A 26,858-nucleotide genomic window follows, 5' to 3' on the forward strand; every position below is an offset into this window, starting at 1 on the left:
TGCTATTCGCTACAAAGAGTCTCCTGGTGGCTCAGCACCAAAAGCCATCACTCATTATGATCTAGCAGCATGCACTACCTGTCCACAGATACTGACACCCAATATTAACCAACCTTTGAGGACCCTCATGGCACTTCTATGATCCACTTGAAGTACACTTAGGATGTACAGGTCTGCAGTGTAGAATTCACCAGGAACTAGCATTGAAAGACCGTTGCCAAGATACTTTGTACAGAGAGTCAGTTACCCAGTCACATATTGTATACAATCGCATCTCAGGGCTGCTCACTTGATTTCTTTGTGCTTGCTGACTTAACGCTTATGAGTACATTCATTAAGTCATACCTTGCCTTCCAATACCATGCCGTAGCATACTTGTTAGCACCCTGGACTTTCAGTCAGAGCCTAAAGATTCTCAGCACTGCAGGATTGACATGCTCTCTCATGCAGACACAGACACTGCTTGTCACTAGAAATTCATCTGGGGAGAGGGGATATCTTACTGAACAGCACACTAGAAATAATTCATGGTAAGGTGGGGTTAGAATCAGACAAGAAAAATATATAAGGCAGAGTAGGTGCTTCACAAGAAGAGGTTAGCAAGATGTGGTGAGAAATCTCTCTAGGCTTCATAGCGAAAGCTATTGAAAAAAACTCAGCACAACTTACACAGCCAAAATAATGTCAGATTCAGATCTTAGTATCTATTGGATGAAACAAACTGGTCAGATATAAAACTTAAAACTTACAGGTATGAGATGTTGTATAAAGTAAATGTCCTGAAAGGTTTAATGTTGAAAACCACTTTCATTCCATTCGATCTGATGCTGTCGTAAAGACTTGAATGGGAAAAGCAGACAGCTTAGGATCTTGAAGAGAACAGACCTGTTATCATAATTCTCCTCAAAGGCTTAGTAATAATATTGAACATATTAACATAGTTTGTATCTGATTACAATCACGCAATAGTCGATATGTTGGTTAAGACAAAAGCACCTTCCCATCAGGACTCACTAGTGATTTTCTTCTCCCACCTCATCTGGAAAGTGTGTTTGGTGCCTTGGAGAGTGAGGAGAGAGGCGATGAATGATCAGTGTGGCTCAATCTGTGATTGCATTGGAAGGTACCGTGGGGAGTGAGAATATTTTGGGGTCATGGAGGACTAAATGAACGGAGTACCAGAAAGGAACCCAACGTATGCCCTTAGAGCCAATCATTGAATTGGGATGGTGCTACCTAACCACCCAGCTATATACTGGTAGTGGTTGTCTTTACACCACATATGATGCATTAACATTCACAAACTCAGGGCTTCCCAAAGTATTTTGTAGCCATTGAAGTATTTCTGATATGTGGTCATTATTGTCCTGTGGGAAATATAACAGCAATTTTTGCATTCATAAAGTTCCAGCAAACAACGAGGTGACAATGACTGATGAGTTGATTGAAAGACAGCTATTTGAAATATAGCCATGTGTTTTTGTTTCTCAACTCAATTTTAGGAAGCACACAGATTCAATATATCATTCAAAGACAACACCTTTGACAGTATGGACCCGAGTAGTGTCCTTGAGAGACTTGAGCACAAATGTCTCGTTAAGACTCAAGTACACAATCTCCTAATTCAAGCCCAAATTCAACCTCAAAGTCCTCTTCCTTTCCTGTTGCTTCATTAGTGCACTCTTGCTTCCTGCCATTTTTTTCCCAGAAATAGTCTGCAACACTTTCTATTCAATAAGTACGCTGTCCCTTTAAGACTCGCAAGCTACATTGCGATGCCCAGACAAACATACGCATTGCAATGTTTTCCCATCAATTTCTATGGCATTCCTTTAATAATTAGTGAGTTATTTAATTTGTCAACTTATTTTGGCTAAGAATACACAGTTCTGCACATGCACGGTACAACATTTCAACATGTACATGGTTTGCCCTGGGCAAGAAATGTCCAAAGGAGCTTAAATTTGACTTTAGCATTAATTCCAATTGAAACATATGTGCATATAACTTTCTCTTTTGAGGCTAGGTGCCATGGTATCTCATGTGCAGGATTCATCCTGATTCTAACCCTAGTCTTCTGGGAAGTGAGAATGCAAGTTACTTTGTTGTATTGTATCTGTCAATCAGCCCCTATATATTTCTGTGACATACACTTACCTATTGTATAAGTCTTACCTGCTCCATTGGGGCCAGTGGTCATGGCTGTCCTAACAGAGTGTAGAGGCAACACTCTGAAGTAGAATCCCAATGGTTGGCTGCACAATGAGGCTGGCCAGTATTCGCCCAGTGGTGTTTATTCAGACATCCTCTGAGGTAATGCTGGGTGCACTTTCATGGAGAGCACAGAAGTGCAGAGTTTCACTTTACTACCAGAGCTAATGGGTTCTCTATAGTGACATGTCTCATTATATGTAGAGCACATGAGCAATTTATAAATATCAATTATTTCACATGTAATGATTCAGTACTTGCTATTCCAAAGGAATGATAGAAACGTGAATGTGCTTGTTACCAGTAATCCACAGCAGCATTCTGTGCTGTATTTTGATGTACTTTACCCAGGAACAAGGATGCAGCCCAAGGTACATGTGGAATTTGTTCTGCTCTACTGCAGCACATAAGACTCCAAATAGGTGTTGCATTAGGAAGGGGCTTAATAAGCAGATTTCATGAGCAGATACTGGTCATCAAATGCATGTCCAACATGAGTACAATGAATTTATCCAAATTGCAGTGCTGCACTCTTGCCTAGATGCAGTTATCATAACTATAGGTCATGTAGACCATGTATTGTCTTGTTAATATTGATTGATTGCTGTGCACACTACAGTAGCACCATTGCCATCCCTGACATCATATGATATGTTTTCTGTGGTTTATAGAGAAATATAGAATTGAAAAATAATATGTTCAGAGCTCAGTCTGAATGCTGACAGTAAGCTACAATGATTGCGATGAGAGTTCATTCAGGAAGGTGCATGGAACAGTTGTGTCATAATCATGTGCAGTATTCCATCTCAGCATGTGTGATTTAACACAGATATCTTATTAAAACCCTATGCATGCAGTTATGTCAATCTCTGCCTGGTGGGTATGACTTTAATATGGATATGCTGATGGGATGGTTGCCTCATTTAGTGTCATTGATATTTATGTGAAGATGCCAAATTGTAGTAGAGTTATAACTATGAGGGTTTCAAACTTGAAGTGGTCTGTGTTTATGGTGAAGAGGGAAGTGGCCATAGAACATGACATCAAACTCACTGATGTTCATTCACTCCCTTGTGATGGATGGGGAGTAATTAGAGTCATAGAGACATAAAGCATGGAAATAAATCCTCCGGTCCTACCAGTCCATAATGCTAAGCTAAACTAGTTCAGCTTGCCTGCTCCTGGCCCATATCCCTCCAAATCTTTCATACTTACGTACTCATCCAAACCTCTTAAATTTTATAATTGTGTCTACATCCACCACTTCCTCAGGAAGTTCATTCCACATGCAAACCATAAAAAAAGCCTCTCATGTCTTTTTTAAATCTCTCTCCTCTCACCTCAAATGTGTGCAACTAGTCTTGAAATATCCTATGGAAAAGACAACCTTCCATACCTGGCAACCTCCTGGTAAATCTCTTCTGAACCCTCTCCAGCTTGATGATATCCTTTCTACAACTGGGGAACCACAACTGGATGCAGTATTCCAGAAGAGACCTCACCAATGTCCTATACAACCTCAACATAACTTCCCAACTCCTATGCTCAAATGACTGAACAATGAAAGCAAGCATGTCATATGCCTTTTTAACTTCTCTGTCTTTATGTGACACAAATTTCAAAGAATTATGTTACTGCATCCCTAGGTCCCTCTGTTCTACATCACTACCAAGGCTGTGCTATTAATTGTATAAGCCCTACCCTTGTTTGTCATACCAAAATGCAATACCTAGTAGTTGTCCACACTAAACTCCATTTGTCATTTTTCAGCCCCTTGAGCCATTTGATCAAGGACCCTTTGTAATCTTAGAAAAGCTTCTTCATTATCTGCTACCAATTTTGGGGCCCTGTGCAAACTTACTAACCAGCCCTCAATTATAGCATCAATGTACAAGGATCCTTATGTATAAGCATGTAACCAGAGACTACCTGGTGACCATTGCTACATTGGAGGACCTGATGAAAATTTAGTTTTGGATAAGGACCATAGGTAATAATCAAAACCATGCTGTGCCTCTTTGTTGCTTTAATGTTTTCCATCTCATCTCTACTTCTTTTTCAATATCTGAAGAATGTATAGAAGCATCCTCCTACTCACAATTCCCTTTTTGTGATTTTTCTTCTCCCTAAACATTCCTGTTTTCTTCACTGTTCTTTTCATACTCGAGTCCTGACAATAGAGTTAACAACCTACCCACAACCAAGACTAAGTTAAAAGCAGTTTGACATTGACATCAAATCAATTATGGAAACTAGCCAGCACCAACACCCCTCTCCCCCATCCACACGCTGCTAGAAGTTAAACAGCAGTTTTGAACATAAATTTGCACCTAACCCCTATGGAATGCCCAAGTATTTTAAATAACAAGGCGGCAGAGTCTTTGGTGATTGTTAGCACATGATTTGCTGAGTGAATTTTACATATGATAAATTGGGTAAATCATTTCCACAAAAACCTTCGGTACACTTTCTGGCCCAAGCATTCTACTGATCAGTATTGACAACTTTATCCCAAAGACCACAAATTAGCCTACACTTGTCAAAAATTATAATGAAAATAATTATCCTGTTCTGCTGTATGGATCATAAAGCACAGCAGCACTACAATGTGAACTTTTTACACTAATAAAACAAAGGAAAATGGTAAATTACCAAATATTGTCCTACTGATGAGCAAAAGGCCAACGATCTCTTATAATTCATATACCATCTCCAGCTAGCATCCTAAAGAAACATACAAGTAGGATCAAACAAGAGCTCCTTAAAATAACACTTCCAGTCCTATCAGTCATCAAGGTGAACTGCATGGCCAAAACCAACTCAAAGGTGACTTAAACCCGAATAATAAAAAAAAATAAAGGCAGGCTGACCGCAGTCTGACTTGGAACATACTCAACATGAGACTTAAAGACACCTTTAACTTAATGTGTAACTTAATGTGTTACTAAATTAAGCATAAATCAGAACTATTACCATGATTTGGTCCCACATTCTATTTAGAAGAATGGTGTCAAAGAAGAACATATCAATTGATATTACTCAAAGCCGTAACATTAAATCCACAATGTGAGATGAAACTAAATAAGCTTAGACATGCAAATCTACATCTAGCAAATTTGAGGATTATATAGATTAGTCAAAATACAGATAAAAAGAGATTTGCAATAATTTTAGTAAGTTACATTCTGCAGTTCAAATTTGAGGACCATCTGCATTTTACAATAAGAAATGTGATTTATCACAATTATACTTGGGTGAAGTGAGAAGAATGTGAGTTGACTCTTCATGACGGTCACTTTCAGAAGGTTGGAGAAGGAAAGGTGACCTGGTTTGCTAATAACTACATTTGCAGTTTGACTGAGTAGGAAGCGCAACTTTTTGATTCAGATTTTGATCTCATATGATTGGAGGCAAATTAGCATTGGATCAGAAAACAGGTCAGTGCTTGACACACTATCTGCAACAGTCTTTTTCCATTACCGCCACAGAGTACTAACTCAGGTTTGACAATCCCACTTTTAGATTTAATTCCATATGCCTTCAAACTCATCCATATGCAAACGAATAGGGAAAATATTTCAGTTAGTGTAATCTGTGTCTGAGCCAAATGCAATCATCTCAGTCAGTAAGTAACGTGTGTGCGCATTCTAACTCAATTTTCTTAACTTTATTTGGACACGGTTGTCACTTGAAACTGATGCAAAGCGTTCTTATTTATACCAATTTAAACTAACTTCAGGATACTGTCACACATTTGTCCTTGATGTTTCTCATGCATTCTTCTCCTCAATTGCATTCTTATTGCTATCTAATTTCAATCAGTTGAATCTGCTGCTGATACCTTATTTAATAATCTGGCATCATCTCAGGTTATTTTGGTCTGCAGTTTGTAGTTTTCCCCCAGGAATTCATCTGACTTGGATGTCTGTAGATCCAGGATCCAGGATGGCAAGCTGTTATTTATTATGTGCTGCAGCATTAAATTTCAAACAAATTCTGGCTAAAAATGAAAACTGTTGGCTATGAGCAAAATGTTGAAAGTTAAAGGGAGAGGTTTGTAGTAACTGAAATTTATGGTGTTAACCTTATGACCATACAAATTGGTACAGGGCAAATGAGATTAAAGAAATAATACTGTGACACAAAATATGTCTAACAGCTAAAATCCTGAAGAAATGTAGGCAAAGGCAGAATTGGACTTATTACTCAGTTGATCACCCTAACCTTAGGACTGCGAAGTCAGACAGAGAATCAGATAAATTGTGTCAGGAAAGGGCTCATTATTTGGCCAGACACAATTGATGTCAGGAAGATTCATTGAGAGGAAGTGTTATTATTTTTATTGAAACCTGATTAATCACAACAAACATCCCTAAAAGGGTGTCTGGCAAGGTGTTCATTGTTATGGAAAGTTTCAGGACTTTCAGCACTCACTGCTGAGTTGGCGATATGGATTGTGGATCATCAGGGAATGCCATCAATGTTTGGGAAAGTGGGAGTTGTACCTTCAGGATGGATTCCAGCGGAACAGTACTGTAACCAGTGATCTAGCGTGTTGAATAACTAGACAATTAGAGACATTTTAAACTAAATAGTAGGGGCATGGGATCTAATTTGGGAAGTTAATGAATCAATGTGTTGAGACAATAAGAGAGAACAGTAATAGCCTGGGAAATGATAAACAAAACGTGACAGCAAGAAGAGACTACAAACATAAGAATAAATCAGAAGATAAACCTAGAAGGTTAGAAAACATAATACAAGAATAAAACTAAAGGCTCTATATCTGAATGTACAAAGCATTTGGAATAGAACAGATAAACTGATATGCTCAACAGAAATGAATAAAGTATAAATTAGATTCCCTACAGTGCAGAAACAGACTCTTCGGCCCAACAAGTCCACACCGACCCTCTGAAGAGTAACCCACCCAGATCCATTTCCCTCTGACTAATGCACCTAGCACTGTGGACAATTTACCACAACCAATTCACCTGACCTGCAGATCTTCGGACTGTGGGAAGAAACTGGAGCACCCGGGGGAAACCCATGCAGACACGGGGAGAATGTGCAAACTCCACACAGACAGTGACCCAAGGCTGAGAATCGAACCTGGGACCCCGGTGCTGTGAGGCAGCAGTGCTATCCACTGAGCCACCATGCCACCCCATAGTTTAATAGTTGTAATGGATTCATGGCTACAGCATGACATAGATTGGGATGAGTTGATGGGATAAATGGGTGCAGACTGTGCACATCTAATGATCCAGTGATTGAAGACCAGACTGAGGATGTGCAGCTCACCATGGTGTCCAATATCTTCAGTGTGAGTGAGCAGGCGGTAAGTGTGCTGGAACATCTGTTTGGAAAGGCCCATTGGGAACATTGCAAAGAGGTACAGTTGTTCAAAAAGGTTAATGACATTTCTTTGAAAAATTGACAAGGACAGACATTTTGTGAATATTGTCACAACTCACTGAGATCCTAGTTTCCAAATGTCAAGAGCTGCAGTTGTTGATCTCCAACATCTGCAGTTTTCATTTTCTCCTGGTTGATCATCTTCCTTGTCCTTCAAATTGAAGAGGTACAGGCAGCTGTCTCAGTGAGTTGTGATAAAATCAAACTCTGCTATTTCAAGAGTCTTCACAAATGTGAAAAGTTGGTTAAACCACCAAATTGCAAATTTTACCTTCTTGATTAAGAGATTAGATATGATTTGTTTACCCATTAATGAAAGAATAGCTATTTATTGGAACAAATATTTTTAACCAATGGCAAAAATTAGACAAGTTGACTGTTAATTTATGACTCTATAACTTAGAATCTACCCCTTTCTTAAAATATCCATACATATATAAACAGGCACATGGAGACAAGACACAAGTATTATGAGTTGGGAAGAAAATATATGTCTGAGAAGCAGGGTTCTGGCACCAATATGGATCACAGATATCAATGTGTTGTTTTCTTGCACCTCCTCCCAATTCTTTGCGAAAGGAGCAATGCTGTGGATATATCAATTCTCAATCTTTCATTCATTGATTAAGGATTGATTCTTCTAGTGTCACAGGAGCTGGTTTCCCACCTTTCCTTTCAACTTTGCAGAAGGAACAACTTCAATCGCAGCTGACAGAAATTCAACTGATGTTGGATACATGAACAAGTTTCTTCTAAAGAAAGGAGATGGTTCAGAAAGATTAGAAAATAGGTTACCTCAGTGTAAGGGTTTTAGTTGAAAGCTCCAGACAGAGGTTTTTGTGTAGAACACTAAAGGGATTATTCAAAACTCAAAATATTTAAACTCAGTTGTGTGACTAATAAAGACGAAAGACTGTCAAACTCTCAAGTACATGAATTGGATGAAACAGTTAAGTCAAACTAATAGATGTAATGCAGAAAGGAACTTTCTCTGGTATTTAGGTACTATAAAGTGATTGTATTTTACCAAGCATTTCAAAATCTTTCATTGTGTTATGTAAGTAGCTTGCTATTTTATTTTATCTTTAATTTATTTTGTATGACAAGCTTCTGTTTTATTGTTAAACAGAAGCTCAGGTTCTCACTAGGGACCACTCTGATATACCACTGTCTCAAGATGCAGCCTGTAGTACAAATTCCCTTTCTCTAGGCAGTTGCAAGACTCTCATATTATAGTGCTTCTCTTAGCAGGTCTGACACACTTTTGTTATTTGCTGAATCATTCTTCCTTGTTAAAGATATCATGTGGGTTTTTCTGTGACATTCTTAAATCTCAGCTCTTTGCATTGCTGACCATAATGCATGTGCGGGTACTTCAGGCTGAGTTTGAAGATCTCACAACGTTGCCCATCATGTGGTAGGCTCAATCAAATTGAATCCATACCACTAGCTGCTACTCATGATAAAGTGGCTGTCACCATTCTTTTTTAAGTTTAGAAGGTTAAAGATATCTTAGTTGAGTATGGTAGGGGAAGAACACTTCCTGGTCACTTCTCGTCACGAAGATGTAGCTTATATGTTAGCCTTTTCACTTTGAGGAGGTCCTGTTGTTACATGTTGTTCCTTCGAGATCCTATGCTGTGCTGTTGAAAAATCCATTCAAAGTAAGATGGAGTTTTTTGGAACTCCTCTTGATTGAAGCTGTCAAAATCTTTCAGCTCCATATGCAACAATGGGAATAGGGCTGCAGGAATCGAATCAAGTTAAGGCAAAAATCAGGTCAGTCATTAGTGATGGAGCAGGCTTTAGGACCTTGTTATCTACTCCTGATCACTTTTCTTATGATCTTGATTTCTCTCCCTCTCTCTCTCTCTTTCTAATTAATTCATCAGCAAGATGTTTGAATCCAGAAGTTAAATAAGTTCAAAGATGAACTTACTTTTTAAGTTTCAGCGAATCAGTTCACTTCTAAAGAAGTGTTGTCTCATATTAAGAGCACGGTTTGATGAATATTCGTTTCACAATCTGTGGGAAATATCTGCACATTTAAAATCTATTCTGCTTCTTCTGTTGTTGCCTTGGGCACCCACCACAGCATGCTTATGTGTGCTATTTGCTTTGATAGCTCATTGCATTGGGATTTCTTTTGGGGGCCACATCATGCTGACCTTTGACCCAGGAAGATGGATTGAGATGGAAGTTCAAGTCAAAAAGTGTGGTGTTAGAAAAGCACAACTGATCAGGCAGCATCCAAGGAACAGAAGAGTTGACATTTTGAGCATAAGTTTTTTATCAGGAAGTTTGCCAAGTGAATCTCCCTGATTATGTTAATTACACGGATTAAACCTACTGCATTTAAAAGTATTATGTTGAATTTGGCATCAAGGAAAGATCAAAAATTCAAAAAAGTGATATGAAGGAGAAAAGCCTTTGTTTAGGAGATATTTCATGTCAGAGACAGAAACAATCTACTCAGCAAAGAATTTATGTTATGTGATGGTGATTACTCAATCTTCAAACATCATGTTCTGTTTCATCTATTTAAAAAAAACCACAAGAGCTGATGCGCAGTTATGATTATATATTGATGTGCAAATTTATGGAGAGACTGCAGAATACCTTGAATGAGATTTGAGGTCTCCTAAAATGCATTCTATTTGTTATCATGGAGGATTAAGGCCTATAGAAGTCTGCAGATGTGTAGTCTTACAGTAGGTAGCAACTGCAGCTATCATGAACCTCTGCAGACATTGTATCATCAATTTCACAAACCAACCAGTACAGGAGTTTGATAAAAAGAAGAAACTCTACAGCCAATCATAGTTGTATCAGCTTCTACTGAAGTAATCCAAAATTAAACATCCTGACCTATCTCATCATATTCTACATTCTATATTTCAATGATTTCAGATGTTTGAGACATTCAACTCCTCTTAAAAATTGAAAATCTGCATATTTATACAAGAAATAAAACAGAATTATTGCATATAATTAAGTAATCTGATTCCAGATACCTAACTGTTAAATATTTAACATGACAAGGATATTTTACTCTTTGCAGCTGACACTTCCTGCCTCCCCTTACCTTTATAGAGTCAGAGTGGTGTAATTTCGAAGAATTAAGCTGTTAGTAATGTGAACAGGTTTTGAAAAGCACAGGACCCTGATGACATTAGAACAGTTGGAAGCTTTGAAGAGGATTGTGGGAATGAAAAAGCAGTGACCAACAATCAATAGCAGTTTATACTAATCAAGGAGCTTGTTAAGTAGTAGATCAGGTTGAGTTTGGGCCTTCTAAATGTTTTTATGGTGAGCCCAAACATACATATGCTTGTTTGTCTCTAGCTATAGGTTCACCACATGCCCTGGTAATTAATGAGCATTAGTTTTTTGAATTTGTTCAGTGGATCCAAATAGCACCGGAATGAGTACTGCTCCTATCCTCTCATCCATGGCTCCTTTCTGCTGGCTTCCATCTTGAGAAGCTGACTATTCTAATTGGCAACACAGCGGTAGCCTCCAATATGGGTGTCATCTGTCTTCACCATTGGCACCTTGAAGACCGCTCCTATCTCCTGGCATGCTGGCACCATGAGCTGGTGATAAAGTACATTGTGTACGCAACCAATTCTGATTTTCATGTATATTTGACAGTGAAAAACAAGTATCGCCTACTTTGACAATGTCAGCTAAAATCCTGTAAATATCCCTATTGTACAACACAATATATTTTCCGAGGATTCTGTCCATTATTGCAATCATGCAGCATTGTTCCCATATTTGTATTGCTCCAATAAGTATATATAATTCTCAAATTTAAGGACTGTAATCAATAGCATTGTGAGGAAATATTAGAATCTATAAAGTAAAAGCATACTTAAAATGAAAACAATTTTAAAATGAATCTATCCTGGATCAATTGAAAATGTCTGTATCTGTCACTCAGTCATTCTCTAGTGAATTTCAACAGCATCAAGCACTGATTTCTTTTGATAGCATTCCATTCACTGTCAAATCAAACTTCTTCAATGTTCAGAACGAATAGCACCAGAAGAAAGAGATAAATCTCGAAGAGACAGAACATCTTTCCTAGGCTGCAGGAATAAAATAAAAACTGTCAAAACATGAAGAAAAAAGTGTTTCAAAATATACTTTGAGTTCAAATTTCACAATATTGACTAAAAAGTTTAGAAAAGTGCAGCAGGTCAGGCAGCATCCAAGGAGCAGGAGAATCAACGTTTCGGGCATGAGCCCTTCTTCAGGAATGAGGAAAGTGTGTCCAGCAGGCTAAGATAAAAGGCAGGGAAGAGGTACTTGGGGGAGGGGCGTTGGAAATGCGATAGGTGGAAGGAGGATAAGGTGAGGGTGATAGGCCGGAGTGGGGGTGGGGGCGGAGAGGTCAGGAAGAAGATTGCAGGTTAGGAAGGTGGTGCTGAGTTCGAGGGTTGGGACTGAGACAAGGTGGGGGGAGGGGAAATGAGGAAACTGAAGAAATCTGAGTTCATCCCTTGTGGTTGGAGGGTTCCTAGGCGGAAGATGAGGCGCTCTTCTCCAGCCATCGTGTTGCTATGGTCTTGCGATGGAGGAGTCAAAGCACCGCCTCTATATTGGGGAGACAGGCCGCCTACTTGCAGAATGTTTCAGAGAATACCTCTGGGACACCCGGACCAACCAACCCAACACTCCGTGGCTCAACACTTCAACTCCCCCTCCCACTTCACCAAGGACATGCAGGTCCTTGGACTCCTCCATCGCCAGACTGGAGCAAAATGACAGCTGGAGGAAGAGCGCTTCATCTTCCGCCTAGGAACCCTCCAACCACAAGGGATGAACTCGGGTTTCTCCAGTTTCCTCATTTCCCCTCCCCCCACCTTGTCTCAGTCCCAACCCTCAAACCCAGCACCAATTTCCTAACCTGCAATTTTCTTCCTGGCCTCTCCGCCCCCACCCCCACTCCAGCCTATCACCCTTACCTTATCACCCTCACCTTAACCTCCTTCCACCTATCGCATTACCAATGCCCCTCCCCGAAGACCCTCCTCCCTACCTTTTATGTTAGCCTGCTTGACACACTTTCCCCATTCCTGAAGAAGGGCTCATGCCCGAAATGATTCTCCTGCTCCTTGGATGCTGCCTGACCTGCTGCGCTTTTCCAGCAACACATTTTCAGCTCTGATCTCCAGCATCTGCAGTCCTCACTTTCTCCTAAAAAGTTTAGAAAATGAGAATTAGACAATGGCTGCCAAATGAAAAGCAGACAGCATTCTCATTTCAGTGCTTTTAAAATATAATTTATAGCATTGAATTATTTTGATTTTATCTTTCCGCAGTGCGGAATAGGTATGTTGAGGTAGATTATTTTGTAAAATAACTGAAGGAGTCTCAGGGACAGGTTGACTGTAGTTTATTGAGGCAACATTAGGAGAGCCTACTTCAAAGAGAATTTTAGGATAGTACTCTGCCAACTAGTAAAAATCATCAGATCTTTATACATTTTAAGTCATGTACATAGTCTAAAATAGTCTGGTTCAGACAAATAATTTGTTTCCCGCATATCAAAAAATGGCAGAGGTATCTAAAGTCTCCAATCTTAATCTACCTACCCTATCTTCTGTCTACTCTCTCAGCCTTGAGTTCCCTTTAGCTGTATCTGCCAGTTTTCTACATCAGCAGCATTTCTAGTTTGTGAATTTTAATTCTTTTAACATGACAACCTTTCTTGAGTAAGAATAAAATGAATAATAGAATGAAACTTACTTAATCAGGCTCAGAAAATTCCCTCCTTCTTTCTAATGTAATTGTTTACCCTATCATTAGATTTGATTAATCTTCCTCAAGTAAATTTATATGGGGTTAACCCATGCCATGACCAATAATGTCATGTTGGGAGATTCTTTTTTGTTCATGTCTATCATTTGTATGATTTATTTCTCTCCCTTTTATTGCCTCCTGTAAGTGCCATGCGTCATAACCCAAATGGAGCTTACTCCTAAATCTTTGTTAATATTATTCTTAAATTTGATTACAAATTAATGCAATGAATGAACTTTGACCCCAATTTCACACATAAAATGGCCTAGTGGATTTGAGCTCATAGCAGAAAAGTCAAAAGATAAGGGCAGCTAGTGTGAGGAATTATGGTTTGGATAGTTGGTCTTCCAAGATGTTAAACTTGGAATAAAATGGAGATTAACCCTACAGTTAGCCCATGTCACGAGTGATCAAGAAGGGCTTGATCTGAGGCTGGGTTCCAACAGATGGACATCATCTTTGGATATTTTCCAATTTGTCTAGTGTGCATTTTATTGGAAAGTAAAATTGCCACAATGTTAAAACTCTTCCATGGAATATTTGTTCCAGTTATACAATTTTATGATTGTCAATGCACCAAGTGGATCTGGTCAGAATACATGCACCTGCAATACTTCAGGTCAAAAGCATCATGCAGCTAATGCAACAGATGTAACTGTTAGTAACATGTGTCAAATGCTAGAATATATTCCTCAGTTGTTTAAAGGAATTGATGTCCAGTTACAATCTCTTTTCTATTCAAGTTCTAGTTATTTAGGATTTAAAATAAAATCTTTTGTTTTATAATTAGCTTTAAACAACAAAATATGAAATGCTTTTCTTTAACTTAAATAAATTATGTGCACTTTAATCAGAATATCATTGAGATTGAAAATTATAGCAATTAGCTTGAGATGGCTCTAAGAAATTTTGGAAGATAAAGCAGAGTTGACATTGCTGTTTAATGAATAGGAGAAAATTGATTTGCTTGATGACATTAATGCTAATTTACATAATTCGTTTGTGATTTGTATCTTGGTGTGACAACCACAAACCAGTTACAAATGCAAGAAAGCGTGTTATTGGCTTTCTTAGCTATAGGTTGAACTAATCAGTTTTGAATGGATGCGGTCAGTTCATTTGTGAAAAAAAGGGAAACAAATTCAAAGGAATAGAAAGTACAGATGTTGTCTTTTACTAATCAGATGTAATCATTCAATCCTAACCGTGCAATCATTGTTAACATAGTAAACCTGATATTAAGAAAAATTACTTTATCAATTAAATTTCAGAAATATTTTCCTTTTTTTTTTCACCATTTTTGCTGAAGGGACTGACAGAAGCCAAAATAAGTCTACAGATATAGAGTCGCCGGTGTTTTATTGAACACAGAAAGTAAATTCTGACATATTACAAAAGTCTGATGGTGGACACAGCAACTGAGCTGTTACAGCAAAACAAAACAGCAATGAATAGTCCAGTCAGAGAGCCAAAGTAATTCAAACTGGCCAAAGGACTATAACAACTAACGCCATCAATAGCACAGCAGCAGTTAACCTCAGCCAGAGAATAGCAACCTCAGGTAAAATACCATTGACAATTCACAGAGACTCACAGACATGTTACAGTGCAGAAAGAGGCCATTCAGGCCAGTAGCAATGGCTCTTTCATTGAGCATTTCACTTAGTTCCGTCTCCCCACCTTCTTCCCATATTCCTGAATATTCTTCATTTTCAGATAACACTCTAACTTCCTTTGGAATGCCTTGATGTAACCCATCTTCACCATGATCATTGGCAGTGTCTTTCAGGTCCTAACTACTTACTACTTAAAATACGTTTCTCCTTTTATCATATTTGCCAGTTCTTTTGCTAATTGTTTTTAAACTGTGTTCACTTGTTCATGATCCTCTCATCAGTTTGAACAAATTTTCTATAGTTAGAGTCAAAGAGATGTACAGCATGGAAACAGATCCTTTGGTCCAACCCATCCATGCCGGCCAGATATGCCAACGCAATCTAGTCCCACCTGCCAGCACTCAGCCCATATCCCTCCAAAGCTTTCCTATTCATATACCCATCCAAATGTCTTTTAAATGTTGCAATTTTACCAGTCTCCACCACTTCTCTGGCAGCTCATTCCATACACGTACCACCCTCTGCGTGAAAATGTTGCCCCTTAGATCTCTTTTATAACTTTCCCCTCTCACCTTAAACCTATGCCCTCTAGTTCTGGACTCCCCCACCCCAGGGAAAATAATTTATCTATTTATCCTATCCATGTCCCTCATGACTTTATAAACCTTTATAAGATCATCTTTCAACCTCCGACACTCCAGGGAAAACAGCCCCAGCTTGTCCAGCTCAAATCCTCCAACCCTGGCAACATCCTTGTAAATCTTTTCTGAACCCTTTCAAGTTTCACAACACCTTCCCAATAGGAAGGAGACCAGAACTGCACACAATATTCCAACAGTGGCCTAACCAATGTCCTGTACAGCTGCAACATGACCTCCCAACTCCTCTACTCAATACTCTGACCAGTAAAGGAAAGCATATCAAATACATTCTTCACTATCCTATCTACCTGCGACTCCACTTTCAAGGAGGTATGAACCTGCACTCCAAGGTCTCTTTGTTCAGCAACTCTCCCTCGGACCTTTATCGTTAAGTGTATAAGTCCTGCTAAGATTTGCTTTCCCAAAATGCAGAACCTCGCATTTATCTGAATTAAACTCCATCTGTCAGTTCTCAGCCAGTTGGCCCATCTGGTCCAGACCCTGTTGTAATCTGAGGTAACCTTCTGTTGCTCTGTGCAGATGTCTCATGATTTATAAACACGATACCAAATTTCCTCTCAGTCATTTCTTTCTCCAAGGAAAAAAAATATGCATTCCATCTTCTCCAATCCCTGCAACCATTCTCATAAATCTTTTATGGACTCTTGCCAATGTCTTCATAAATCTTCTCATGTGTGGGCCCCAGAACTGCATACAATAATTTAGCTGAGGCAGAACTAGTGTCTAGTAAAAGTTCTGATTTGGAGGTGCTGGTGTTTGACTGGGGTGGACAAAGTTAAAAATCTCACAACACCAGGTTGTGGTCCAACCGGTTGATTTGGAAGTACTAGCTTTCAGAACACTGCTCCTCCATCAGGTATCTAGTTAAACCTACCTCCTTGAACTTCTTATCTCTGTCCCTGTTAATACATCTTGGGATAATATATGAATGCATATGTGTTCTTTTAAACTATCCGGCCATTTTCAGTGGCTTATGCTTGTATCTGATGAAGGGCTTATGCTCGAAACGTCGAATTCTCTACTCCTGAGATGCTGCCTGGCCTGCTGTGCTTTGACCAGCAACACATTTGCAGCTATGCTTGTATCTGCCCAGGTCCCTCTATTCTTGCACCTTGTATAGAGTTACTTGGTATTGCCTCTCTATGTTGTTCCTAACAAAATGAATTATATGCTTTTTCTTTAAAATTAAGACTGTCTTTAATGAATAAAATTTTCTTGATCATTCCTTTCCTATAGAAAGTGAGTCAACGAATGAAAAATAAGATGATGTCAGTAAAGTGTGAATTAAACAGATACTTTGTATCAAACTTAGCTATATAGGACAGAAGGAACATTTCACATCAGCTGTAAGTCAAGACGTAGAGGGAAAGGAGAGATCAAGAAAGTTTTATTCATCACGGGAGTGTTACTGAGCAATTTATTGGAGCTTCAGGCTGACGTGTCCCCAGTTTCCTGATGGACTTCATGCTGGAGTCTTAGAAGAAGAGTGTAGTGATAATAAATGATGTGTTGATTTTAATTTTTCCAAAATTTCCTCAATTAGAATGGCAAGTAGTAAATGTAATGCCCTTATTCCAAAAAGGAGGGACCAAAAAACACACAACTATAATCCAATTCGCTAACAACATTACAGGGGAGATGTTAGAAGCTCTTATTAAAGATGTAGCAGGACACTTCAAGAAATCCAAAATACTCAGGGATAGTCAAAATGGCTTTGTAAACGGGAAATCATTTCGAACCAATTTTTTGAAGTTCTTTGAAAAAGTAACCAATGCTGTGGGTAAAGAGGAACCAGTGGGTGTACTATTCTTGGACTTCCTGATGGCATTTGGTAATATGCCATATCAAAGGGTTTCTCTTTGCAGAAAATGAAAGCATACAGTCTCGACCATAACATGTTAGCATCGACAGAGGAATGAATAGCTAATAAGTGGTTGGCAAGATGTGACCAGTAATGTGCCTCACGGATGTGAGTTGACGTATCAAATTTTGCAATTGATATTAATGAGTTGGTTAAGGCGAACCAAAGTTGGATTGCTACATTTTCTGGTGACACTAAAATAGGAAGAAACGTAAGTTGAGAGATTGATATAAGGAAGCTACAAAAAAGGTACAAATAGTTTGTCAATGGTCAAAGATCCGGCAAATACAGAACCACAGAATTGCTGCAATACAGAAAACCACCATATGTACACGGCTCTTTAAGTGAGAACCATTATCTGGTGCCAATCTCCTACTTTTCCTCCACACCAATCAATTCTACTTCTATCGAAATAATCATCCAATGCATTTGAGTGTATCAATTGAGACTACCTTCCTATATCTCCATGCAGTGCATTCCAACCTTTAACTACACACAACGTAAGATTTTTTCTTACAATACCCTTGTTTCTTTTGCTTGTCACTTAACATTTATACTTACTGGTTCTTGTTCATTTTACTAGCAGGAACAGCTTCTTCTTATCTACACTATCTAGCCTGCTTATTACTTTGAAAATGCCGATCAAATCTCCTCTCAGCTTTCTTCATTCCGTGATTGTCTTCAATTTATCCTCAAAGCTGAAGTTTCTCATTTCAGGAACCATTCTTATAAATCATTTCTGCATTATCTTCAATGCATTCACATCTTTCCTGTAATGTGGCAACCACATCTGTAAGCAGTAACCCACCTGAGCTCTAACAGGTAATTTATACAAGTTTAACATCGCTTTCTTACTCTTGTACTCCATGATCCTGTTAATAAAGCTGAGGACATTGTATGGTTTATTAGCTGCTCATTCCACCTGCCCTGCCATATTCAATGATCTCTACACCCCTTTTAGAATTGTACCACCTATTTCATTTTGTCTTTCAATGTTCTTCCTACCAAAATGGAGTACCATGTTAGAAAATGTGAAATTGTCAATATTGGCAGGGAGAATAAAAAAAGAGTATATTTACTAAATTGTGAAAGATGTCAGAGCTCTGAGATGCAGAGCGATCTGGGTGTGCAAGTGCATGACTTCAAAGATTAATACGTATATACAACAAATAAATAAGGAAGTGCACAGAATTTTATCAATTATTGTGAGAGAGATTGAATACAAAAGTAGGGGGTAATACTTCAGTTACATGGAGCATTTATAAGACCACTTCTGAAGTACCATATATAATTTTGCTCATCTCAAATGTAGGATGATAGATGAAGGGTGTATATGTGTTGGCCACAGTTCAGAAAGGTTTACTAGACTTGTACTTGCAAAGAGTGAGTTATCTAATGAGGAATGGCTAAAACAGCTATGATCAGCTTGAAAGGCTAAGAACTGACTAGAATGAAACATAAAAGATTCTGACGTGGATGTGGAAAGATGCTTTCTCTTGTGGGAGAGTCTAGAACTTGAGGTCACTACTTAAAAAGAAGAGGTTACCCATTTAGTGGGTGGCACGGTGGCACAGTGGTTAGCACTGCTGCCTCACAGCGCCAGAGATCCGGGTTCAATTCCCCCCTCAGGCGACTGACTGTGTGGAGTTTGCACGTTCTCCCCGTGTCTGCGTGGGTTTCCTCTGGGTGCTCCGGTTTCCTCCCATAATCCAAAGATGTGCGGGTCAGGTGAATTGGCCAAGCTAAATTGCCCGTAGTGTTAGGTAAGGGGTAAATGTAGGGGTATGGGTGGGTTGCGCTTCGGCGGGTCGGTGTGGACTTGTTGGGCCGAAGGGCCTGTTTCCACACTGTAAGTAATCTAATCTAAATGATGAGTCAATTCTTTCTTTCTCACAGAGGATCTTGCTTTTTCAAAAGATACTGAACACAAAATGTTTAAATATTTTTCAGGCAGATAACAAAGTAGATTTGAGGGTCCAAAGTGGCCTACTTCTGAGGCTAAAACTCCAAGTTATAAATTAGACAATACTACTCTCCGAGAAGACTTAGAAATGGACGATTGTGGCAATTGCTGTTCCAGGATTGTCTTGGACTCCCCAGGGATAAAATATGAATCTTATGGGAGCCAATAAGGAGACTGTAGGGACATGATAAAAAGCTGCAAACTTGTTTTTTCCTTTGTTCATTGATGATATAAATATTAGAAATGATGCAAGTAGTGAAAAGAAGCAGACGTTAAGGGAATTCAGAAGTGCAAATCCCCCTCACTCATTGCCCACCCCATTTTAGATTTTAGATTTAGACTTTATTGTCTGTGTATGCAAGTACAAAAGTACGGGACTATAGTGAAAAGTTTGTAACGTCACCACACACAGTGCCATCTTTGGTACAAGTACCTAAATGGAAAAATTTAAGAACAAGGCATTAAGAAATAAGGAACAAAATTAAAAGTTAAATATGACGGTCACTCTTGGTACAGGGTAAAACAATAAGGAAATAAAGTTAAAAGTTAAACATTAGAGGTCCTCTTAGTGTTAAGCCTTTCTTAAGTGCTTAGCCATGCTGGAACCACATTTCCTCCAAGGGCTTGATCTCCTCTGCTTTGGCATGCTTTTGCCGCACTGGTTCAACTTTACCTGCTCCCATCATCGCTGCAGATGTTGGGGGAACCTCCATTGTCACTTTAGGCTCGTTGCTGGGATTTCAGGCCAATCGAGGCTTTCAGCCGCTGCCACACACAGGACCACCAAATCCCTGACCCAAGCACAGGGCTTCAGTCTCACCCTCCTGTCCGCATACCGAGTGTCAGGAACTCACTGAGAGTCCCAGATCAGGCCCCCAACCACTGTCTCGCTCTGGACATCTAGCCAACTACTAAATTTAACAAGCTTAATGCCACTTTCCAGAGGCCATGATGTGGAGGTGCCGGTGGTGGACTAGAGTGGACAAAGTTAAAAATCACATAACACCAAATTATAGTCCAACAGGTTTATTTGGAAGCATTAGCTTTTGGACCACCGCTACTTCATCATGAAGCTGTGGAGCAGAACCATAAGACACAGAATTTATAGCAAAAGATTGCAGTGCCATGCAACTAATGAAGGGCTTTCGCCTGAAATGTTGATTTTCCTGCTCCTTGAATGCTGCCTGACCTGCTGTGCTTTTCCAGCACCACTCTAATCTTGACATATAAATTCTGTGTCTTATGGTCCTGCTCCACAGCGACCTGATGAGGGAGCAGCATTCCAAAAGCTCGTGCACCCAAACACTCTCCAGTGGATAAGTTAGTAGAAAAAACCTCAAAGATCCTGACATTCTGGCCCTATAAGCTAGTCAAAAACAAGTTCAGGGAAAGTCCAGATCATGAAGGAATGTAAAGGGTAACATGCCTAATATCACAGAAAAATAAGCACTTCTATTTTTGAAAAATCATGTATATTAATTCTGAGCAATTCTAAAATAAAATTTATGAATCGACTTGGCACAGCATTTAACTGAAACACTAACTCAGCTTGTGACATTTGACCTTATCCATCTTTAGAACTTGGTCAGTGCTTAGGCATTTGCACATTAGAAAGTAAAAGAACACTGAGGAACTGTTCTGCAATATAAATTGATTATTGAATTCAGCTTGATGCCAATTGCCAGATACCTGTGGAGCCCTTCTCACTGCATTACCAAAACAATCAGCTGAGTATACTGCACTCTGTCTGCCAAGAAACATCTTTCAACACCTGCTCATGAATTTGACTAATGCAGTAGAGAAACCATTAAGAATAATTTCCGGGTGTTAAAGTACATTTTAATTGATTTATCTAAGTAGTTCCTATTTGTCACTATCCTCTGAACTTAACCAAACCTCCGGTTTCTCATGCGAATCATAGAGAAGCCTGACTGGAAATTAAGATTGTGACGCAGTTAAACATTAACCAAGGCAATAAATAGAGCCTGAGCACTGATCTATAATTGCATGCGAACATTTTTCCGTATTTCTTCACAATTTTGCAACAAAGGACATTAACCTCTGGAGAAGGTATATCCAACTACTGGCTCACATAAAAGTTGAAGAATAGTGAATCGCTGTGCACTGTATGACTTTTATTTTAAACAAAAATAGCAAAATTAGATTAACTGATCATTCAGGTAATTGCTGTTTTTAAAATTCTGATGTGCAAAAATCAACTGTGAAAAGTCGGTCAATTAGCTTAAATGTATTTCACTATACTTCAATCTATAAGACCCATAAGGAGTTTTTTTTTCGAGTAAGTGAAGCCATTTCAAACAATTGTTCATTTTGACATGATTCCATTAACACACTGCACTGTGTTGTATGTGCATCATGCCCTCAGATTTAATTAGTCACTTCACGGAAACGCTTTCTCTTGATTGGCAGGTGAGTCAAAATAGTCAAGCATCTTTAAGCTGCAGCTCATGTGAATTCTAAGGAGTGATCAATAATGATAATTAGACAAATACTGCCTCTGTCTCTGCAGGCTATGTTTCTGGCTGACAGTGTACTATGCTAAGATGACTGAATATTTGTGGAGATTTCAGTCTTTGGCACTTACATCTGACACTTTGCAAAACGTATTTCAACTATATTTTTCGTTGTTATGAATCCAAGTTCTATTAGAACTTTCTAAATTTCACTAAATACACACATTTGGAGCAAAGCAAACAGGGTACAGAAAGAATATAAGAACATTGATCTTTCATCTGATATTAGATCATTTAGGGTTTTCTTCATCCGTTATTAGTTGTTTTAGAGTTATTTTATTCCTAATTGAGTAGATATTTATGGTAAAAGATTGGCATTTACATAGTGCCTTTAACATAATAATGCAGGAAAATTATCAACCAAATTCGACAGCATTGCAAAAAGAGATATTAGGGTTAATGGCCAAGAGCCTGGTCAAAGAGAAAGGTTTCAAGCAACATCTTCAAGGAGCAAGAGTGAGATAGAGAGGTTGAGAGCTTTAGGGAGTGAATTACAAAATTTAGTACCTAAGCAGCTGAAAGCATAGCAGCCAATGGTGGAGTAATTCCGCTGATAAAGAGCAAGCAATTAGAATTGGACAGTTTGGGGATCTCAACAGTGTGTAAGTTTGAAGGTTAAAGAAGATGGCAGGGGTCAGGTGATGGAAGGATTTGAAGAAACATGAGGATTTTAAAGTCAAGATTTAGCTTAGCTGTGAACTATTATATATCAATGAGCACAGGCAAAGTGGGTGAATGAAAAGTACAATGAATTAGCTTATTGACAGCAAATATTTGGATGACTAAGTTAATGGAGGGAAGTAGCTGGGAGGTCAATCAGGAGAATGTTGGAGGTAACAAAGGGGTAAATGAGGATTTTGGAGGCAGATCAGCTGTTTCTGAGGTGTAATCAGGAGATGAAAATAGATGATCTTTGCAATGGTGTAAATTGTTACAATCCATGTAGAGACTAAAAACCTTTAAAAGAAAAGAAACCCCATCAAACCAGTGGAAAATGAGCCAATGCTTACAGTTGCACTTTTTGAAGTTTTACTATTTAAAAAAACACTAAAACCAACATAATTCATCGATTAATTAACATATACATTGAAGGATATTAAAAACAATCTACAAATATACAAAGATTTTAACTGGAGCAGGATTATGCCACTGTTCCACCTTCCCACCTACAGCTCCTTCACAATAATCTTTCATCTGTTTTCATAGAGTAAAATCTATCTACCTCTGACTTAAAATTATTATAAGACTGCACTTCCACGGCCTTTTGAGAAAGTTTCGTAATTTTCTATAGAGACAAAGGTATCCTCATCTCTGTCTCAAATGAGCAACCCCTTTGTTTTAAACAATGGCCTCTACCTTGAGAATCTCTGAAAATGAAACATTTTTTCCACATACACTCTGTCAAGACCCTTCATAATATAATATCTTTTAATGAAGTTATCCTTATTCTTTGAAACACCATTGGATACCTAGCTTGTCTAACCATTCTGTATAAAGCTATAGGCCCATTCTGGGTATTAGTCTAGTAAACCTTTCCTGAACTGCTTACAAAGCATTTATATTCTTCTACAATTACGAAGATGTAGATTTGGTCTCAGTAGTAACCTTATAGCTGAAGCATAACCTCCCTGCTGTAGTCAATTCCCCTTCCAATAATTATAGCATTCTGTTGTCATTCTTAATTAATTAAAATCATAGATATAGTAAAGATATGTCTCTATCAATTGCAAGCATTCATATTGAAACTAATGCAGCATCACTTGCGATCTCACAGTTGTTCTTACTCAGCTCCCATTATTAGGAAATCTTACTTTCCACAGATTCATTCCAGCTCTTGAGTCATATTCACCAGCAATAAACACAGTAAGGCCTACACCTACGAACTCACTGTCACTTGAGTCATGCAGTTTGATTAGAGTTAAAGAGTCATAGAGATGTAGAGCACAGAAACAGACCCTTCGGTCCAACTCATCCATGCTGACCAGATATCCCAACTCCATCTAATCCCACTTGCCAGCACCCAGCCCCATATACCTCCAAGTCTTCCTATTCATATACCCATCCAGATGCCATTTAAATGTTGCAATTGTACCAGCCACCACGACTTCCTCTGGAAGCTCATTCCAAACAGCACCACCACCTGCGTCAAAAAGTTGCCCCTCAGGTCTCCTTTATATCTTTCCCTCAACCTATGCCCTCTAGTTCTGGACTCCCCCACCCCAGCGAAAAGATTTTGTCTATTTATCCTATCCATGCCCTTCATGATTTTATAAACCTCAATCAAGTCACCCCTCAACCTCCAACATTCCAGGAAAAACAACCCCAGCCTATTCAACCTCTCCCTATAGCTCAAATCCTCCAACCCTGGCGACATTCTTGTAAATCTTTTCTGGACCCTTTCAAGTTTCATAACTTCCTTCCGATAGAAGGGGGAACCAGAATTGTTTGTAATATTCCAAAAGTGGACTAACCAACTTTTTACACAATTCCCAGAGACCCCTTTTTTGGCTATTTTATAAGGTCCAATGATTCTGGCAAAATTGAAACAGCAGTTTAACCAATCCACTTTTCATGTTGGATTCACGTTAATACTCCACGTTGTTGGGTAGATGACAGTATTGTAGTTGTACTGGATCAGTTTGGCTAGGGGTGTGGTTATTTGAGGAGCACACATCTTCAGTACCATTGTCCGAATATCGTCAGGGCCAATAGCCATTGCAGTTATCTAGAATCTTCGATCATTTCTTTCTATTATCTGGAGTGAATAAATTGGCTGAAGACTGGCATCTGTGATGCTGAGGGACAATAGGAAGAGGATGAGATAGATCATCCAGTCAGCACGTCTGGGTGTAAATGGATGCAAGTGCTTCAGCCTTGTCTTTTATGCTGATATGATGGGATTCGCCATCATTGAGGATGGAGATATTTCTGGAACCTTCTTCTTCTGTTCATTGTTTGACCTCTGCCACATTTCGCGACTAGATGTGATAAGACATCAGAGTTTTGATCCTGTCCATTTCTTGTGGTTTTGCTTCGTCCTTGCTATTACTGTTTGGAATATAAGTAGTCCTGTGTTACAACTTCACAAGATTGACACTTCATTTTTAGGTATGTCTAGTGCTGCCCATTGCATGCCTTCCTGCACTCCTGATTGGATTAGAACAACTTTAACGGGCAATCTTTAGATGCCCTAACCATAGACAGAGGGCAGAAGAAAATATGTGCAGGCAAATTAGGGAATTGAGCAAAACACAGTATTATAGTAATTCCGGGCAGTTTGAACTACACTAAAATTGTTTGGATCGATGAGGTCACCAAATAAAAGTATGGAAGTGGAGTTCTAAAAACTTGTAAGACTTGAGGGGTTGCATTTAGGAACATGGGTGGTAAAAATTCTCAGGATTCTTTACACTTTTTGCTGCCTTCCATCCTGCACCCACAGCCACATCATAATATGCTATTAGATCATAGTAGAGAAGGTCAGGTATGAGGACCAAATTAATAGGTTAGAGAAAAGCTGATTTTGTGGAGCACAGAATAAAGGTTGGTAAAATGGAATGGGCGACAATTTGATAAACAAAGATATAGAACAACCATGAGAAACATTTGGAATGATGTTTCAGAGTGCACTGAAAGGAAAGAATAAATTAAAGATTATTGGGACTCTAAGGGTGAGTAAAGACTGAAGGGAATAATCAAGGTTTGGGAAAGAGATATATTGAATACACAGCTAGTAGAGGACAGAATAAAAAGATTGGGAGAGAAGTAAAAATGAAATTAGAAAGACAAAGAGGATCTGTGAATCTAAATGATCAAGGATCATAAAGCAAAATAGTAAAATATTTTACATAGGTATTAATTAAAAAACATAAGAAAATATTTTAAATATACATTGATTAAAAAAGCAAGGCTGAGAATAGAATCATTAATGTTTAATACAAAAAGTATAATAACACAGATATCAGAGAAAGACCTGGCAGAAATATTAAATAATTAGTTCCTTTGGTACTTATTAAGTACATGGGAACAGGTAGACATGCCAAGGAATGTTGGAATGCATAATGAGAAAAGTGTATTTGAAATTGAAAACAAAAGATGCTTTATATAAACTGTCAAACTCAGAAAAAGAGTTTTGTGGCTGGATTGCAGCTGCAGTTTAAAAGAGAAGATACAGCAGAGGCATTCCTATACATATATAATAATTTGTTAGAAGAATATGTAGTACCAATGTACATTCTATATTTAAGAAGCAAACAGATTCTGCCCAGGAAATTATAAACAAATCAGCTTAACATCTTTGATAGGAAAAGCAATAAAATCAATCCTAAATGAGAAAATGGTAGAACATTGAGAAAAAAGGTAGAATAATGAACAGTCAGTGAAATAACTCATGTAGGCCAGTATCCCATCACCAAATCACCCTTTATTTACAGATGCATAGTACTTGACACTGACCCAGCTAATATAAAGCCAGCTCAAGGAGATGAAATTCATGCTTGCCATGAGTCAAAAATGGACAAACAAGAGCCAGGTCTGTGTATAAAATAATAAACAACGAAAGGAAAAATAATTATGGCTATTAGTAAATATTTACTTACAAAATAACTGTCTCCATTCTGCCTGCTATGGTAGAATGTTACCAGTACCATAAAGTGCATATTGGGCTACACATATATACAAACATTAATGAGCAGGCCAGCAAGTGGTCAGGCCATCTACTGGGGATATTTGTACAACAAGGTTCATGAAATAAAAACAGAGGATTAGTAAAAACAAAAAAAA

The sequence above is a fragment of the Hemiscyllium ocellatum genome, chromosome 16 (genome assembly GCF_020745735.1).
Source record: "Hemiscyllium ocellatum isolate sHemOce1 chromosome 16, sHemOce1.pat.X.cur, whole genome shotgun sequence".
NCBI lineage: Eukaryota > Metazoa > Chordata > Chondrichthyes > Orectolobiformes > Hemiscylliidae > Hemiscyllium > Hemiscyllium ocellatum.